Here is a 7,836-nt window from a genome sequence, read left to right on the forward strand (position 1 = left end):
GAACCACCACCGCCTGAGCCTTAAACAGGTCCCAGGACTCGTTCCTCTGGTGGAGGTAGAGGTCGGCGCGCCCCTGAGCGAGCTCACATTTCCTCAGCAGTTTCGCAGCTTCGGCAGCCGCAGCCTCGGCCTTAGCCCTCTCAGCAAGGACCTCCTTTTCAGCGTCCTCCCTAAGTTTTCTCTCAGCCGAGAGCGCCTTCTCGCCTTCTCCCCGAGCCTCTGCTCATTGAGGAGACCCAACTTCGCCGACGCAGCCACCTGCTTAGTGGCATTACGCTCATGAACAGCCCGAGCCACGGCCTTCTCTTGCTCCATGAGACGAGCACTGGTAACCACGTTCCACCTCGCCAGCTCCCTAATTAGCTTCGTGCCCTCCTCTATAAGCTCGGAGACGGAAGCCTTCCGGGATGAAGGGACGGTGGTGACAATTTGACCACTAGCCTGCGGCTGGGAGACGAAAGCCTTCTGGGATGAAGGGTTGACGGTGGTGCCTTGATCACCAACCTGTGCAGAGGACCCCACCGCCTGCTGCCCAACGTGAGCAATAGCCGACTGCGGCTGGTCTGCAGAAATCCAATTAAAACATCAGTATCAACATTGACTTATCAGAAACACCTAATGGTTCGGCTAAATTTAAGCCACAAGCTAGGTAGGTACCATGTTTGGGCTTCTTGACCGGAGGAGGCACTTCCTTGCCAGCGGTAGAAGCTGCTCTCTTCCTCCTACAGATAAGAGGAGATCCCTCCGCGTCAGAGTCCCCCTCATCGGGAATATCAACAATCTCCACCTTCTTAGGGGAGGGGATGGGAGTTGGGACCGGTGTCGACGCTGTCGCCGCTGAAGACTTTGTTTTCCGCGTCCGACGCACTACGCCGCTAACGACCCTCGCATGCGCCTCCTCCTTGCTCAAGACCTTCAGCCGCTGTTCCATAAGATCATTCGGCGACGCCCTGCGGTCATGGGCTAGAGCCTTGGGATGCAAGTTAGCAACGGTTTTATCTTTGTGCAGCCCCATTCTCCGAAGAAGATCCTCAGATAGGTCCGGTCCAAAGTGGTCTGCAAAAGGAACAAAGCAAGAGTCAAGCAGAAGAAATAAATCGAAGTTCGAAAACAAAGAAACATTGAGAGCGGCGATGGGCCTCACACCGACCCCACTCACCCCGTGCTAGGGCCGGTATGAGGCCGACATAGCAGAGCGGCTCATCACGAAGAATGATCTGCGTCGGGGAATCCATCTTTTCGGCATCCCACTCTTGTCCACCTCGAAGAGCCTCATTGCCGACCTCTCATCCTCCTTGAGAACGACCCCGCTAGCATCCATTTTAAGATGCTTCCGAGTGACCCATCGTCATGCTCCGCCCTAGTCTCACACCGCAAGTTAAACGATCTTTGGAAGGAGCGGGGCGCGGGTAGTCATCCAAGCACTTTAACGTACACCCACCGACCTTGCCGGTCCTTGCAAGAAGAGGGTTTGTCAACAGAGACATAACCCTGCTCCGTTTGTACATCGTACCATCCAACGCGCCGGAGAGTGACGGTTTGAGATGATGAAGTCGGCGGAATAAATTCACCGTCGGAGCCTCTCCCTTAAAAAGACAAAGCCAGACAAAACCAATTATGGTCCTCATGGCGGCGGGTGCGGTTGGGCAACAAGAACGTTCATGGCCCTAATTATGGCCATAACGTACCCATTCACGAAACCGGAGCCCGTACTCCAAATGCCGCAGTATACGCCAAGATCTGCCCGGCGGAGGGCAAAGATACGGCCTGACCCTCCTCAGGGATAACAATTTCGTATCCCCTACCAAAGAAAAAATGATCCTCAAATTGTTTCCCGCCGGAACAACGGGCAAGCTTACGGGACCAAGCACTATCAAGACGGATCTTACAGACATAGCCGTGATCCATGACGTACTGTCTCCCCTCACTAGGACGAGACCTTTCCGCATCATCACCAAGATCACCAAAAGAGTCAGAATCCTCCCATTCCTCCAGAATTTGAGGATCAACTTCAGGAGAAGGAGACCTAGGGCCCCCGACGCAGTTTACTAGGTCCAAAGATCGTGAGAAGACATGATTCACAACAAATTACTAGCAAGAAAAATAAAAAGTTTGCTTGTTTACCTTAAAGAAAAACACTCGCCGGATCAAATATTCCGAAGATTAAGAAGGCAACCCTTGAAAGTTTGGAGAGATGAAGATTTTAGAGAAAATTTTCGAAAATAAAATGGAGGCCAAAATCACGGAATAACCGCCCTATTTATAGAGAAAAGCCCATGAAGAAGGACCAATCGGGGCACATGACCCATGAAGCGTCGACCAATCGAACACACACGTGTCAAGCATGCAACGCGGGATGTCAATCGTTGCAACAGTTGAATGTCAATCAATGCAACAGTGACAAAGCGTCTTCAACAAGCCCATTCACATCTCTTCGACTGTTCATCTCCCTCAACAAACTCCTAGGTATCTAGTCTCCGCCGGCTACCGATAAACCAAGCCGGGAAGCACGGTACGGGGCAATCAAAGTCAACCTAAGACTCTCACTGGTCTCGGTCTCGCCGGCGTCATGTTCTTTTCCACATCGGATACCCTTTACGCATCCATGTGGAGGGGGGATATGGTATATGGTACGGCCTATCAAGAGCCACGCAGATACACAAGAAGACACCGATACAGAAAAATTTGCGAGATTTACTTAGTGCAGAATATATACTCAGCATACATCGGAGCCCATACCACGGCATAGACTACGCTGGGGCAAATTGATGGGGCATATTCTCGCACCGCCGACTAAGTCAACACACCGAGCAAGGTCAAAGATATCCACAAAGAAGTCAACGACTTAGACGGCCTAGCCGATGCAGCCCATCGGCTTTGTCTCTTGGGTCCGGGGGCAACTAGCGATCGGGACACATATCCGCGTACTCACATCCAGGACCCTCGGCCCGCCATAGGTCCATCGGCCGAGGGTAGAAACGGTCTTTCCACCGATAGCCACTTGGCCACTTGGCCACTACGTGACAAAAAGGTGAAAGCCTATAAATACTCCTCAACCTTCTTTGAGGAAAGGATCGAACAACTAAACCTAAATACACTATTCATCCTGTAATATCTCCTTATCTCTCTACAATACATACCTAGCCAAGCAACACGGCTTAATCCTTTAAGTTTTCGACTTGAGCGTCGGAGTGAGTACGCTTGGCGCAAAGCCAAGCCCTCAGTTCGTTCATTGTTGCAGGAGAGGCCGAGAGGGACGATAGAAGCAAGGAGGGTTCAACCCAAGACATCATTCTACAAGCCACGGGTGGTAACGATACTTGCTCTGGAATTACTCCCGGAACAATTATATTTGTGTATGTTAAATAATTAACATCTTTATACTAATTAACACCGTAAGTGGGACATGTTATTTTAAGGAAACTCGCCATATTCTAGTTTTATCTAAATTAATACTTTTAACCAAAACTATATAATATTTACATTGAAGTCCCTTGTTGCGCCCATCACACGGTCTTTATCGATTTAAAACTATATAGTATAATTAATTTGTATAGATTTCTTTAATTACATTGAAGTCCCTTGGTTTCTGGAATTAATATATAATATTGATTGATATGTAAAAAATTAAATTGATCATGTAGAAAATTAAACCCGATATAAAATAAAAATTCATATTCCTTCCGATCCGATGACTTTTGGAATCCTCCATAAGTAGAAACGTACGTGGGTTCCCAAGTCCCAATGTGTAAGTAGTTACAGCAAAAAGCGTTGACTAATACGATAAGACAAAACTAATTAAATTTGGACGGTTAAGATGCTTTAATCCTAAATTATGGGTGCAACAACTTAAAAGTGTAGGTCTTTCTTGAAACGGTCTTAACATAAGACGAGAAAATATCAACATTATTAAAAAATGATTATTAGTTATTTGCCCACTTATAAACTTGGGCTTATAAATTAATAACAACATTTTATCTGTTTTATAAAAGGTCCGTTAAAAACAAGAATTTGCCACCCTATAACTTGCACAAATTCTCATTTGTGACGGGATATCCGTCACAAGCTTGTGACGGGTCAAATAAAATTCACTTGGTTAGATAAAGACATGTCATTTGTGATTCCCTAGACACTCTTACTTTTGTCTTATCTACCCAAGTGGGTGATACTTGACCCGTCATAAGCTTGTGACGAATATACCCGTCACAAGGGAGACTTATTGTATAATTTGGGCTTATAAATTCTCAACCTCTCCCCATTTTATTCTAGTCTCTCTGTCTACTCTACTAAATACAGTAATTAAACTCAGAACTCAGAAAACATAAAAGAAATTAAAATAGAAGAGAAATCAAAGAAAATGAAGTGTGGAGTTGGTAAAGTGTCGTTGCTTCTAATGTTGATGTTAATATCTGCCCTTCTTTGTGCATCTGCTCGTAACACCTTTTTCATCTCAGGTACGCATTGTTCTTCTTTGATTCAATTCTTTTGGGTCAGGTCTTGACCCGTGGGTATTTGAGTAGACATGTTAACTAGCTTAGTTTATAAATTTATGCTGGTCTCAATTTACACTTATTTGAGTATTTATAAGTGACCAATTAACGAGTATGTGTGCACGCAGGTTTGAGTCATTTGATCACCTCCTAATATACGAGTAGAATTTTTTTTTTTTTTTTTTTTTTTTTTTTTTTGGCAGCTGTAAAGAAAGACAAGACTGACAAGTAACCTAGTTGCCCATAGCTCCTTTTGCAAGGTTATGAGCAATCCTATTAAACCTACGTGGCACAAACTTAAACGATAAACAATGAAAAAAAAGGAAAAAGAAGACGCATGTCAAAGGTCACATCTATTCCATTTTCAAACTAATAGTTATAACAAAAACAATACAGTACAACTACAGCAATAACGATAACATTATCCTAGTGCCTTAATGACTACCGCAAATTATTGGGTAAGGGAAGGGGTTAGATATACGCCTTACTCTTGAGTTAGCAATGTGACTTAAGATGAAAATTACGTTGAAAATTGCATTGAAAAACTGTTCATTCATTCCTTCACAAAAACTATGTTATGCTATATAATGTACTTATCAAATGATTTTAACTTGTAAGGCATTATTAGCAAACAAAACAATTAGTATTAAGTACTAATTATTTGTTGCTCACCGACAATCGACAGACTAATAGAAAATGATAATTAACTGTCCAAAAAGACAAAATAATGTGTGTTAATAACGAATAATATGGGTGATTATTATGTGATGAGCTCTGTCAGTGTAACGGTTGGCTTGACAGTAGTTGATCAGTCAGTGAGTTATATCTTGAAATGCATGGCATTTTGAGAAAACCAAGTAGATAAAATTGCAACTGGCTGTGCCATTATGTTGTTTGGCTTCGGGTCGGAAACGGGGACGAATCAGTAATGTAATATTTTGAAACTGCTCCAAATAACGGGTTAAACGCGTGTGTTAGAATATAAAATCGATTATACTAATTGTTGGTTGGCGTAGTGGTAGCATGGGGCTGCGCTTGGTAGGGAGGTCTGCGGATCGATCCCCCACAACTGCGATTGGGAGGGGTTTAAATACCGTAATCCTTGGACACGCCCCGAAATCCGGATTAGTCGGCCCAATGTGGTTCGGATTACGGGATGGTTTAGACCAAAAAAAAAAATATATATATATATATAAAATCGATTATGGGACTCTAAGTCTCCAACCATCAACTTAAACTTTTGGCTGAGATAGTTTATTGACAAAACGTTCTAACTTACGTCTTGTTATATTGTTTTTTTAATTTTTTTCTCACTACAAGCCTGATGATTGTTAACATTCTTCTTTTACATATCCAAATCATTTATCTGCCGGTGATTAAAAATACATTTTACAAAGAACAGAAAAATAAAATAAACAAATGATTGAGTTCGTAAAGTGAGCTAGTTAGCTAGACACCTAACATTAATTTAAATTCGTTCATCCAATTTTTTGTAACATTTTTTTGGTTACATATGTTCTTATTGTATAGAGAAAGAGAGTGTAGGAAATCAAAGAATGCTAAGGGGAGTTTCCCTGAATGATTACGAAGACGTGGGTCCCAACACCGGGCATGACCCCGGCAATCGAGGCGGCCATGGTGCTGAAGGCGGACGGAGACGTGAAAATCCATAGACTGTTTGATGCACCTAAAGTGTATTTTCCTGCGTGGTGCAGTGTTTGCTTAGTTTTGGAATCCGAATCATTTTGATTTAATAATTCGCAAGTTTGTAATAAAATCATAAGTTCGTCTTTCTTGAGACAAATATATCCGTTTTAAGTGTAAAAAGGGTTAAATAGAAGTATTATTCTACATAGGTGGATGAGACAAGAGTTTGTCATCCTTTAGGCATTTTTCTTATTGTCTTATCCACCCAGCCATTTAACTCGTTTTGCGTTTTAAAACGAATATATCTGTCTTAACTAAAAAATTATGTAAAATCATAAACACTAATTGAAATTGTGCATTATTATCGTAATATAAGTTCAAAGTGCCAAAATTAAGTAAAAAGTTTTACGTTTAGAATGTAACGAGGAGTTATATGAAGGAGAAACGTCATATAATTTGTGTAATGTGTATGCCATGTGAACTACAGAGTATGTACTCGTAATAATGGAACCTCTACATCATCATAATAATTTCACATAAATGCTGTTAAAGTCAAATGCAGCGTATTAGTTAATCTAATTAAGACTTCTAATTAATCCGTTCAAATTACGACTCTGTATATTATATACAACAGTTTTACACAAGATCAACTGTCAGATCTCAAACATTTGTTTTATCAACCATGAAGTTTATAAAGATACAAGACATTTACATTACTCGGTTATTGACGTAATAACTATTACGGAGTACTACTTATTACTATATCTACGCATTCATAAAACTCCATCGAATAAACATTATAACATTAATAATTTAATTTTTAATTTTCTTAATTTTCTCATTAGCTATGTGCTCAGTCGCTATGTGTTTTCATTACTTTTTCTTTAATCGGTAATTTTACAATTCATAACTGAAAATTGTCTTAGACAAAATTATTATTGTTATACGAGTACATATTATGTTTCGATTATTTATTTGCCTTGGTGAAAACCTCACTAAATAAAAGTAATAAAAGTAATCGAATACATAATCAGGTGTCATTCGAGATTTTCGACCGATTAGTCTCTGCAACGTGGCGTACAAGCTGGTTTCTAAAGTTCTTGCTAACCGCCTGAAAATTTTCCTTGGTGATATTGTCTCAGAAAACCAAAGTGCTTTCACACCAGGTAGGGCCATTTCGGATAATGTTATGATAGCTTTTGAAGTCTTCCATTACATGAAGAATTGTCGAAGCACAGAGGGTATAATGGCTCTAAAACTTGATATGGCGAAAGCTTATGACCAAGTTGAATGGCTATTCCTTCAGAGAGTTTTAATTGCTATGGGATTTGACAGGGATTGGGTGATGCGGGTTATGGCCTGCGTTTCTTCGGTGGCCTTCTCGGTTCTAATCAATGGAGTGCCTACGGAGGAGTTTCGGCCATCACGAGGCCTGCGACAAGGGGACCCCCTCTCCCCTTCTTTGTTCATTCTTTGTGCTGAGGTTCTGTCGAGTGCCATGCGTAGGGCAGTTGAAATGGGAAGTTTACACGGGGTCCGAATTGCTACCAATGCTCCTTCTATTTCACATCTCCTATTTGCAGATGATAGCATATTTTTTATGAGAGCGAGGACGGAGGAAGCTGACACGGTCAGGAATATTTTGAACCGTTATGAACGAGCCTCGGGGCAGCTGGTTAGTCTTGAAAAAACAACAATC

At 41.8% G+C, this 7,836-nt stretch overlaps 1 long non-coding RNA gene across 1 annotated transcript; it reads left to right on the forward strand.

Annotated features, from left to right (window-relative positions):
- Positions 1–4,267: 4,267 nt before the first annotated feature.
- On the forward strand, positions 4,268–6,488 carry LOC141619742 (uncharacterized). The gene is made up of 2 exons (XR_012531802.1): positions 4,268–4,454; positions 6,021–6,488. It is a non-coding gene; the product is annotated as an uncharacterized LOC141619742 (long non-coding RNA).
- Positions 6,489–7,836: the final 1,348 nt, after the last annotated feature.

Source organism: Silene latifolia, chromosome 1 (genome assembly GCF_048544455.1).
Source record: "Silene latifolia isolate original U9 population chromosome 1, ASM4854445v1, whole genome shotgun sequence".
NCBI lineage: Eukaryota > Viridiplantae > Streptophyta > Magnoliopsida > Caryophyllales > Caryophyllaceae > Silene > Silene latifolia.